The 12,045-nt window shown below is 37.6% G+C and overlaps 1 long non-coding RNA gene across 1 annotated transcript; it reads left to right on the forward strand.

Moving 5' to 3' along the window:
* The first annotated feature begins 697 nt into the window (after window positions 1-697).
* Window positions 698-10,643, forward strand: LOC143681112 (uncharacterized). The gene is made up of 3 exons (XR_013174365.1): window positions 698-914; window positions 2,248-2,379; window positions 10,119-10,643. It is a non-coding gene; the product is annotated as an uncharacterized LOC143681112 (long non-coding RNA).
* Window positions 10,644-12,045: the final 1,402 nt, after the last annotated feature.

Consider the following 12,045-nt stretch of genomic DNA (forward strand, 5'->3'; position numbering starts at 1 on the left):
CTGCTCCCTCTTGATTCTATACTATAGGAGAGGCTTTTGAATCTGAAAAGGACAATGAGCTCTGTGGAGGCTCTAGGAACTCTGGTCTTAAGCTTGATCCAAAGATGAATTCCATGCTTCCAAAAAACCTATTTATTAGTAGGTTATTAATAAACCAGTTACTCTGGAAAGCATAACAAAGGTGGATATGAGTATTCTGATTCCTAAGAAAGTCATATTCCCTCTGTAAATGGAATATACTGGCAGAAAGGATGGGACCAGGGAATCTGGTAAATACAATCTCATGTTGGAGCCAGTCAGCCTAACTCTGTGTCCTTGATCCCTTAGTCCCTCTCATCACTGTCACTTTCCTTCAAAGAGGAGACACCAACTCTCTCGGGTAATAAAGGCTAACATTCTCATCTTATTGGTAAATTAATTCAGATTCATATGGTTAAGACACTAGCTCATTTACAAAGGTTGTCTTGCCATGCAGGTTTTTTTTCAGTGCCTACAAGCTTCAATGCCTGCTAGAAGCAATAATAAGATTAAAAGTGTTTTGCACGACTCAAAAGAGGCAATACAGAGAAGTGAGCAAGAAGCTTAGACCCGGGTTTGAATTCCAGCTCTGTCATTTACTTGCTGGATGACTTTGGGTAAGTTACTTGCTTCAGGTTTCTCATCTTCAAAATGGGGTCAGGATACTCAGATAGGGTTGTGGTGAGCCTTAAAAGAGTAATGCATGTGTATCTCTTCAGTCTGACAGCACACACTGTGCTTTTGATAAATTTTAGCTTCAGCCTGCAGCACTGAACACCACCAACAGAGCTGAGCAACATTTCTACTTGTTTAAACAAAATTTAAGGCATAAGCAAGAAGGAGTAGGAGAAGAGAAAAGAAAAAGTCTACAGAAAGGAAAGGTGGCAAAAGGAGAGGTAAGAAAGGGGAGAAGGAAAACAGGAGAGAAAAATGCATTGGTTCATGGGATGGGCAATGCCTGCCTTGGGTACCACAAGTTGCCTATCACTTTTGTACCTTTAGACTAGAGTCAAAACCCTAGCTACATTTTTTGTCACCTTGGCTTCATTCCTGTGTTCCCTTAACTTTTGCTTTTCATTGTTCTCTGGAAAATGAATATAATTTTCTACTCTCAGAAAGAAGTGATGAAAATTATTAATAATTCCTAAGTACTTAAATGTTTTTGATGAAATATGCATTAAAATGTGATTTATGAGTTCAATGTCCCTTGTTTAATAGTATAAAGTAACAGTATTGACTACAATAGTACTAATTTATTTTAAGGCTTATACACTAACCATCAACTTGTTTAGTTTATAAACACTAAAGTAATACTAAAAGAATTAATGGGCAGTAAAACAATTCAATATGAGACTTTCCCAATAATGTATAAGTATTTTAGTAAATAATCCTACAAAGCATGTGATTATAAATAAAAAATTATAATCATAAAAATCATAGGAAAAACCAAATTTCTCTTAGAAGCAGAGATCTTTCCTGTTCTTAACTCAAACTGGATATACAGAAGTAACAGTCCCCACTTTGGTTAGTTGGTTTCCCCAAAGTTCTATCAAGGTCACCCCAATGTAAATATCTTAAGTATTTTATGTCACAATTTCTTTTAAAATTTAATGTGATTTAATGGTATATTTTTGCTTTGGAATCACACTAGTCTCTTGTTTCCAAGGAGGAGAATTTATTTGAAGGATAATAGAATGTTAATGCTGATTAGAAGAAGAGTAAAGTGGAGATGAGCATATTCAGTTCAATTATCAACACAGACTATAGTTTAGCCTGTAGCCAGTATAAATTAGAAAACAATATGCCTAACATCTTTCCTTAGTCACACCGGTTCATTTCTTTAATGTGCTTTTTTAAGAACCGCCTATAAAACAGGTGTCTTGATGACCACGCTATTCAAGAGCCATATCATTTGTCCCTAAACTCGAGTATTTGAATTATAAGGAATATATAAAAATCTATGTGTTATACAGACCAAACAATCCTGGGACCCACTCTCCTCCGATGTTCTGATTCAACAGGTCTGGAGTATGACCTGGGAATCTGTAATTTGAGAGCTCCCCAAATGATTACATGTGCAACTAGACTAGAAACACTCAGATAACATAAGAAATCACAAATCCTTATAATTAACTTATCTAATAAAATATTTTTGCAGCACTTATAGTAATACCTGGTAGTCGTAATATGGCTGGTTAATAACGCCTGCTATTGCTTTTCCTTCATAAGCAATTCCAATAAGAGCTGTTATATTGTCAAGAAAACCTATAAAGAAGAAATGAATGTCTACTTATAGAATTCTCTCATGCTACAACTTGTCATCAGTACATCAATTGTTCCAAGGCATTTTTTGCAGTAAAGGTAAGGGATTTGCAATAATTCATCTATGATAAATTCTTCTTAAAGAGACAAATTATAAGGGAGCTGGCCAGAGACAGAAGTAGGGCCTAGGGCCACTTAGTTGAGCTATAGTTTCATTAATACAGTTTGCAAACCAATGAAATAAACCAGTCTAACTGTGCAGTGGTCATCATTAGATTCCTCTGTTTCCCCTCTACCACCTTCCAGTATACTCTGCACTCCTAACATCTTTATTCCTGGATAACTCTCTAGTTTCTAGACTTCCATTTCAAGCCTCTAAAGCAAGATCTCTCAAAGAGGGTCCATGGACTAACAAACAGCACTAGAATCAATTGGTATAATTTTTACAATACAGATTCTCAGGTTCCTTCCCAGAGTTAGTGAATCAAAGTCTCTGAGGCTAGGGTCAAGACTTGCATTTTAAGCAAGCTGTCTAGATGCTTTTATGCACATTAAAGCTGCATGCAGTTATCTCTCTTTCTCAAAGGATTATAAAGACTTTTGGGTATAAAGACTTTTTCCCTATTAATTATGAGACATTTTCTTTTTTATAAGTCATAAAGCCAATAACCTATGTAAGAAAATTAGTGAGGGCTTCATTTCAAACATAAAACTCTATGCTTATGCTAGGCTACTAAATCTAAGACTCTGGATCTAAGCTTAGTCCTTTTTACCATTATGTTGCTTTATTTTAATTTGCTTTCTACTTTTTCCTCATCGTTGGTGACTTCAGAAAGGAGAAATATACAATGTTAATGAAAGTCATCTTTAAAGGTGAGGTTGTAAAGTAAGCAAGTGGTTCACAGATGAGGGGAGAAGTGTATTCGCAGAGGGTAGAGGGGTGGGATAGGCATGGCTTGTTAGTGGCAGAACGAGGGAAGTATAGCTGTGGGTTTATCTTCTTTTTTTTTTTACCCTAATAAAATGGAAGGCTCAGTAAAGTGTCCTTTGTAATACTGGTTTAACATGTGATTCTCACCTGGGGAACAGGAGGAGTATAGGATTGGTAGAGTATCAGTAGCAGGGATATTAGAAGATGAATTTTCTCCCTATCTGTCCTGACAATCTCTTATGTATAATAACAATTAGCCAGGATGAGTACAAATAGAGTAGCTTTAGGGAGGAGACACAATATATGATCCTGGCTTTCTGCATAACACATGAACTATCAAATGTTTATAACTAAGCAGGAGGTGAACTGTTCATTTTCAAAGATAAATGGAGCCTACTTGAACTAAGGGTCTTGCGATCACCTTAAGGGAGTTACCACATTAACTGTTAGTCTATGCAGATTAGTAATCCTTTAGTTAAAGCTCAATGAACATGAATACACTTGGCATGAGATGAGATTTGACTTTCGTACCTTCTCCACGATACCCAGGTCTCCTTCAGCAATAACACGTCTGCATTGGAACTGCATTGTATCAAACTATACAGATGCAGCATTATGTTAGAGAATGGCATAAAAACGCCGGTGAACTGTGGCATGGTCTATCTCATGTTGATGAGCAAATTAATAATAGACTAAATGATATAGAGACAGCATTGGTTCATACTGGAGATCAAATGTATAATTTAAATTTTGTAGGAAGCTTCAAATGTGACTGGAATAAGAGCCATTTTGTACTACCCTTTTAAGATAATAATCAATCTGAAATAGAATGGGAAAAGGTAAAGAGGCATCTTTTGGGGCATTTGGATAGTTTAAATCTCGATATCTTAGACTTACAAAAAAAGGGTATTAGAATTATCTCAGAATAATTCAGATATCACCTACAGAGATGATGTTATACAAACACTTACCCAAGAGCTAAAAAAAATAATAATCTTAATCCTATTTACTGGTGGAAATCACATCATTTTTTGACTACTATAGGCTTAGATTTGGCGCTGTTAATACTCTTTCTCTTCCTCCTCAGCTGTGTTAAACAGCAAATATTCAAAGTCAGAGCTTGACTGGTGGCCAATGACGGTTAAGACCCTCCTTCAGAGCTTAAGGGCAACCTAAGACAGGTACAGTCACCTCGGCTAATAAAATAAAAATAAAAAGGGGGAAATGTAGGAGCCAAGGGTTAAAACAAGACCTGCAGACTTTGTTGGGGACAGCTGGCATCAGGGTGGGGGCAGGAAACTGGAGATTGTTATCTGCTTTATTTAGAACAGTCTAAAAGGAAGAGAACATTTGTTTACCCAAATGGTTACATTAAGTATGAAGAAAGATAAGCACTCTGTTTCCTCAGGAAATGCAGGCACACCTTTTGTTACCCTGCAGTATATAAGCAGGATCTGGTTAAGAATAAGGTTGTCTGTTTTTGTTATGGCTGATCTTCAGACCCTCCCCCACCCCATCCCGTCTGTCTCTTTTTATCCTTCCAGCTCTGTTTTATAGGAAGCAACAATAAGGAACTTCTTCTGGTAGTCAGTAGTTTGTTACTTTTTATATGGTTACTTTCTATGTGGTTCCCTTATATAGTGGTACCACAGTTTTTTTTTTAACCAGTCTTTGAAGGACATCTAGGTTGCTTCCAGTTATTGGCTATTATGAATAAAGCTGCTAAAAACATTCACAGGTTTTTATGTGAATGTAAGTTTTTATTTCCCTGTTATAAATGCCCAGGATTTCAATTGTTGGGTCATACGATAGATGAATATTAATCTTTTTAAGAAAATGCAAACTTTTCCAGAGTGGCTGAACAGTCCTACCAGCATTGTATGAGGTATTTCTCCACACCCTTGCCAGCATTTGGTATAGTCAATCTTTTTTATGTTAGCTATTCTCAAAGATGTATAGTAATATCTAATTGTGGTTTTAATTAGCATTTGCCTAATGGCTAATAGTGTTGAATATCTTTCCATGTACTTTGTACATTTGCTTTGATGAAGTGTCCTTAATATCCTTTGCAGATTTTGAAATTAGATTCTTTTATTTAATATTATTATTTTTAATCTTTTAAAGCATTTTTTATTATGAAATATGATATATACAAAAAAGCAATTAATTTCTTAGTACATGTTAACAAGTAGTTATAAAACAGATTTCAGAGTTTGGTATGGGTTATAGTTCCACAATTTCAGGTCCTTCCTTCTAGCTGCTCCAACACACTGGAGACTAAAAAGACATCAATATAATGATTCAGTAATCATACTCATTTGTTATTTACTAACTTCTCTGTTATAACTCCTCCTTCTCCTTTTATCCTTCTCCCAGACTTTAGGGATATTTGGGTTATGCCCATTTTAACTTTTTTCATGTTGAAAGGGGTGTCAACAATATAGGATAGTGGGGTGTAACTGGTTGATGTTCTGGGAGATATTGGCACCTCTGGGTTTCAGGACTTACCTGGCCTAGGTGTAACGGATCAGGAGCTCAACCCCAGCCAAGTAGGAAAGCACCCCCCAGACCCATGAAGAACACCCGGTAACGGGGTCAGGATGTGGGAATCACACAAACCTGTTTTTGCAAAAGCTAATAGCCCTCTTTGCTTCCGTAGATAAGCTTGCTTGCTTACAGCTGCAAAACCAGGATGTGGGTCTGTGACACTAACGCTTCTCTGCTTCTGTGAATAAGCTTGCGGTTTCACCCTTTATAAGCCCACCCTGCAAGCCCCACGGGGCTGCTCTCCGAATCCTCCTTCTTGGGATTTCTGAGGCAGTCGCCGGCCAGCTAATAAAGACTCCAAATTGGCTTGCAGTTTTGGAACTTGTGGTCTCTCTTTTGGTGTGCCCCACAACATAGGAACCATCTGAAGGTTTTAGGTTTCTGAAAAGTAAACTTGGTATGTATAACTTTTGTAGGATCTCAGATAGAGCCCTGGGTGTTCTTTAGGGTTGACAGGAATGATGTTTGAGGTTTGGCAAACCGTGGCAATTTGCAGTATCTAGCTGTAGCTTGCCTAAGAGTAGCCTCCAGACTAGCCTCTCCAGTACGTGACACTGTCATCTTTTACCCCTCTATTCTGATTTACCTTGTGTCTAACCAGATAGGCTTTGTTTCTATCTCTAATTAAAGCCTGATCTCCTTTTTAGTTACTTCACCTGTTATTGTATATAGCAATGCTGGCTTTCAGAAATCCAGCTCTGAATCTTAGTTGTCACAGAGATATTCAACGTTCCAGGGAAACACCACCTTACCCACATATAGATAAGTGTCTCAGAATCTAGAAATATACTTACAACTTTGGACCAAATATGGCTGCCATAAGAGCTTACAGTCTCCAATTTTCTTGTAAGTATTTTCTGAAAGAGACCATAGCATATTTGTTCTTTTGTTTCTGGCTTATATTGCACAATACATTGTCTTCAGGGTTCATTTAGTTCATTGCATGCTTCATGAAATCATTCTTTTTTCTAGCTGCATAGAATTTCATCATATATATATTATAAAATCGGTTCCACAGTCATTGTACCCTTCAGCCCCCTGAATCCATTGGCCCTTACGGATAATGTCCAAAATAAACAAGCTATGTATTACCATGTCCTCACTTGTTGTACAATCAGTAGCACTCTCAATTTTAGGCAATTTTCATTGATCCGAAGTGACAAAGAACCAATAAACATAGCTTCACCAAATATTGGTTGCCAGCTTTATTATATTTGGTGAGAAAGTGATTTGAATAATTTAAATCTCTAAAAACCTGTTCTGGCCCCAGCATATGATCTTTCCTGTAGGACATTCCATGACCATTAGAAAAAAATGTATATCCTTCTGTTTTGGGGTGTAAAGATGTTTATATGTCTCCTTGGTCTAATTCATTGATCAGTTGCCTAAGTCCTTTATTTCCTTGGTAAGCCTCTGTCTGGTTGTTCTGTCTGTAAAGGAAAGTTGTGTATTGAAGTCTCTCAGTATTTTCGTTGAAATGTCTATTGCTCCCTTCAGGTTTGCCAGTGTTTGCCTCATGTACTCTGGAGCTCCTTGAGTAGGAGCATAAACATTTATGATTGTTATTTCTTCGTGGTGAATTGTCCCTTTTATGAATGTGTAGTGCCCTTCCTTGTCTTTTATTACATCTTTATATTTAAAGTCTGCTTAGTCTGATAATAATATAGCTACTCCTACTTTCTTTTGGTTAGAGCTTGCATGTAACATCTTCTTCTATCCTTTCACTATCAAACTATTTGTATCCTTGGCGCTAATAGACTGATTACAAGATCAGTCTCTTGTAAGCATCATTTAGATGGGTCATAATTTAAAATCCATTCAGCTAATCTTTTTTTTTTTAATTGTGACTTTAGTCCATTAATGATAAAAGTTATCACTGTAAAAGAAGTTCTTGAATCTAACATTTTATCCTTTGGTTTTTAATTTGTCCAATCTATGCATTCATTTCCCCCTCTCTTTATTATCCTTTAAATTATCCTTACTGGTATTCTTCACTTCTGTGTTCTCCTCCACACTTCCTGCTCCTGTCTTTTTTTTGCAGCCAACAGAACTCTCTTTAGTATTTCTTGTAGGGCAGGTCTCTTCTCTATGCAAATACTCTTAGCCATTATTTATCTGTGAAAATTTTAATCTCTCCCTCACTTTTTTTTTTTTACATATTTTTATTGACATATCTTCATCCACATACAGCCCACACATGGTGTAGAATCGTTGGCTCAAAGTATCATCACATAGTTATGTATGCATCACCATGATCATTTATTAGAATATTTATCGCTCCAGAAAAAGAAATAATGAAAACCTCAGGCATCCCATACTGTTTATGCCTCCCTCTCATTGATTACTAGTATTTCCATCTACCTAATTTATTTTACCCCTTATCGCCCCTGTATATTTTATTTGTTTTGTTTTGTTTTGGGAGGTGCGTGGTCCAGGAATCAAACCTGGGTTGCCTGCATGGTAGGTGAGAATTCTACCACTGAACTACTCTTACTCTGCCCCAGTTTTTATTTTTATCCATTTTTTTTATTCATCTGTCCATAACCTGTATAAAAGGGGTTTCAGACACAAGGTTTTCACAATCACATGATCAGCTTGTAAAAGTTCTTTATACAATCATGTTCAAGAATCAAGGCTACTGGAACATGGCTCAACAGTTTCAGGCACTTCCCTCCAGCTACTCCAGTACACCATAAACTCAAAAGGGATAGCTATATAATGCATAAGAATAACCTCCAGGGTAACCTCTCAACTCTGTTTGAAATCTGTCAGCCACTGAAACTTTGTCTCATTCTCTCTTCCCCCTTTTGGTCAAGAAGGTTTTCTCAGTCCCTTAAAGCCAGGTCCTGGCTAATCCCAGGAGTTCAGTCCCATATTGTCAGGGAGATTTAGATGTAAGGGGCAGAGCAATGAGTTCACCTGCTGGGTTGGCTGAGAGAGGCTACATCTGAGAAACAGAAGAATTTCTCTGAGGTGACTCTTAGGCCTAATTTTCTTTTTTAATTTTTGTGGCTACAACAATGTACAGGCACATACACATTCTTAACAAATATTCCATACGTGGTGTACAATCAGTGGCTGACAAATGTCATCACATATTTGTATATCATCACCATGATCATTTCTTAGAACATTTGCATCACTCCAGAAAAATAAAAAGAAAAAACTCATACATACCATATCCCTTACCCCTCCCTCACATTGACCACTAGTATTTGCATCTATCCAATATATATATATATTTTTAAGTTTAACATTTGTTCCCTCTATTATTTATTTATTTTTAATCCATATGTTTTACTTATCTGTCCAGACCGTAGTTAAAAAGGAACATCAGACACGAGGTTTTCGAATCACACAGTCACACTGCAAAAGCTATATCATTATACAATCATCTTTAAGAAACATGGCTACTGGAACACAGCTCTACAGTCAGGAGCTTCCCTCTAGCCTAATACACCTTAATCTAAAGAGGGATATCTAAATAATGCGTAAGAATAACCTTCAGGATAACCTCTTGACTCTGAAGTCTCTCAGCCACTGGCACTTGATTTTGTCTCATTTCTCTCTTCCCCCTGTTGGTCAAGAAAGTTTTCTCAATCCCTTGATGCTGAGTCCCAACTCATTCTAGGATTTACGTCCCACGTTGCCAGGGAGGTTTACATCCCTGGGAGTCATGTTCCACATAGAGAAGGGTAGAGCAGTGAGTTTGCTTGCCGTGTTAGCTGAGAGACAGATAGGTCACCTATGAGCAACAAAAGAGGTTCTCTTGGGGGTGACTCTTGGGCCTAATTTTAGGTATGCATAGTCTATCCTTTGTGGGGATGTGTTTCATATGAACAGACCCCAAGATTGAGGGCTCAGCCTTTTGATTTGGTTGTCCCCACAGCTTGTGAGAATATCAGGAGTTCTCCAAACGGGGAAATTCAATTTTCCCCTTTTCTTGCCATTCCCCTAAGGGGACTTTGCAAATACTTCCTTATTCAGTGTTCAAATCAGTCTGGAATTTATCGGGGTATCATTCTGGACAAATGATAAACTTACAAAATCTCATGCCCTATTCAAGGTTCCATGTACTTATGGTGTTCGATTAAACTGTCCACATAAGTTATATTAGGAAATGCGCTAGTCAAAATGTAAATTTTGTACCAAATAAACATTTTTTGCTTTAGTCTCTGTGTTGGTTTGAAAGGAAGTATGCCCCCTAGAAAAGCCATGTTTTAATCAAAATCCCATTTTATAAGGGTAGAATAATCCCTATTCAATACTGTATGTTTGAAACTGTAATCAGATCATCTCCCTGGATGATTTGATTTTTAAGGTGGATTAGGTGACGACATGTCTCCACCCATTTGGGTAGGTCTTGATTGGTTCATTGGAGTCCTATAAAAGAGAAAGCATTTTGGAGAGTGAGATTCAGAGAGAGCAGAGCAGAACGACATAGCCACGAGAAGCAGAGTCCACCAGCCAGTGACCTTTGGAGATGAAGAAGGAAAACGCCTCCCAGGAGTTTCATGAAACAGGAAGCCAGGAGAGAAAGTAGCAGATGATGCCTCGCTCACCATGTGCCCTTCCAGTCGAGAGAGAAACTGTGACTGTGTTCGCCATTTGCCTTTCCAGAGGAGAGAGAAACCCTGAATATGATCAGCCTTCTTGAACCAAGGTATCTTTCCTTGGATTCCTTTGACTGGACACGTCTATAGACTTGTTTTAATTGGACATTTTCTCGGCCTTAGAATTGTAAACTAGCAACTTATTAATTCCCCCTTTTAAAAGCCATTCTGATTCTGGTATATTGCTTTCCAGTAGCTAGCAAACTAGAACAGTCTCACACATAAGTTGAAGTTTTAAAATGTGAATTACCATCTGTTTTCAACACCCTGCAATATTGACATTCCTATGTTCTTCCTCATGGCAAAACATTTTTTAATTTGTACATTTCATCACTATTATTGTACACTCTAGGCATTCCTAGATTATACCATCTCAGTCTTTTTCATCTATCTTTTCTTCTAGTTTCATTTGTGCCCCCAGCCCTCCTCCCTCTATCATTCTCACATTCAGCTTCATTTAGTGTACTAACATTATTTTGTTACAATTAGGAAGTATTGTGCTATCCATTGCTGAATTTCTCCAATCAGTCCTGTTGCACAGTGTGTATCCCTTCAGCTCCAATTACCCAATATCTACCTTATTTATATCTCCTTATGGTCACTGTTCTCAGCTGAAATTCTCCAAGTTCGTTCACTAATGTTCGTTCGTATCAGCGAGACAATACAGTATTTGTCCTTTTGTTTCTGGCTAGTCTCACTCAGCATAATGTTCTCTAGGTCCATCATGTTGTTACATACTTCATAACTTTATTCTGTCTTACAGCTGCATAATATTCCATCGTATGTATATACCACAGTTTGTTTAGCCATTCTTCTGTTGATGGACATTTTGTCTGTTTCCATCTCTTGGCAATTGTGAATAATGCTGCTGTAAATATTAGCGTGCAAACGTCCATTTGTGTCCTTGTCATCATATCCTCTGAATAGATACCTAGCAATGGTATTGTCAGATCGTATGACAATTCTATACTTAGCTTCCTGAAGAAGCACCAAACTGCCTTCCACAGTGGTTGTACCATTTTACATTCCCACCAACAGTAGATAAGTGTGCCTCTTTCCCACATCCTCTCCAGCACTTGTCATTTTCTGTTTTGTTGATAATGGCCATTCTGTTGGTGTCATGGTCAAGTTTGTGTGTCAACTTGGCCAGGTGGTAAAACCTGTTTGGTTGGCCAAGTGCTTGTCTGTCTTTTCTATGAGGACATTTCATAGAATTAAATCATGATCACGTCGGCTGCATCCACAGATGATTCCATTTGTAATCAGCCAAAGGTGTGTCTTCTGCAATAAGTGATGCTTAATCTAATCACTGGAAACCTTTTAAGGAGGATTCAGAACAGAAAGGCTGTTTTCCTGCTTTGGCCTCAGTGAACAAGCTGATACAATGCAATGAGCAAGGACTTCAGAGTCAGACAAAGCTGTGCTCAAGTTTGACTTCTGCCACTATGGCCAGGGGCCTTTACTTAGCTTCTCTGAGTCTCGATTTTCCCATTTGTAAAATAGGAAAGTTGAATAAAATATGGTTCTAGAGCCATAATTGGCACATGATAAGGACTCATGAAATATTCCTAACAAGCCCTTTACCACAATAAGGTGTCACTAATGAAGAGATGTTGTGGGCTACTTCTTCCAGAGAGATTATAAATATAAGGGGAAAGGACAGCATTAACTAAG

Source organism: Tamandua tetradactyla, chromosome 4 (assembly GCF_023851605.1).
Source record: "Tamandua tetradactyla isolate mTamTet1 chromosome 4, mTamTet1.pri, whole genome shotgun sequence".
In the NCBI taxonomy this organism is placed as follows: Eukaryota; Metazoa; Chordata; class Mammalia; order Pilosa; family Myrmecophagidae; genus Tamandua; species Tamandua tetradactyla.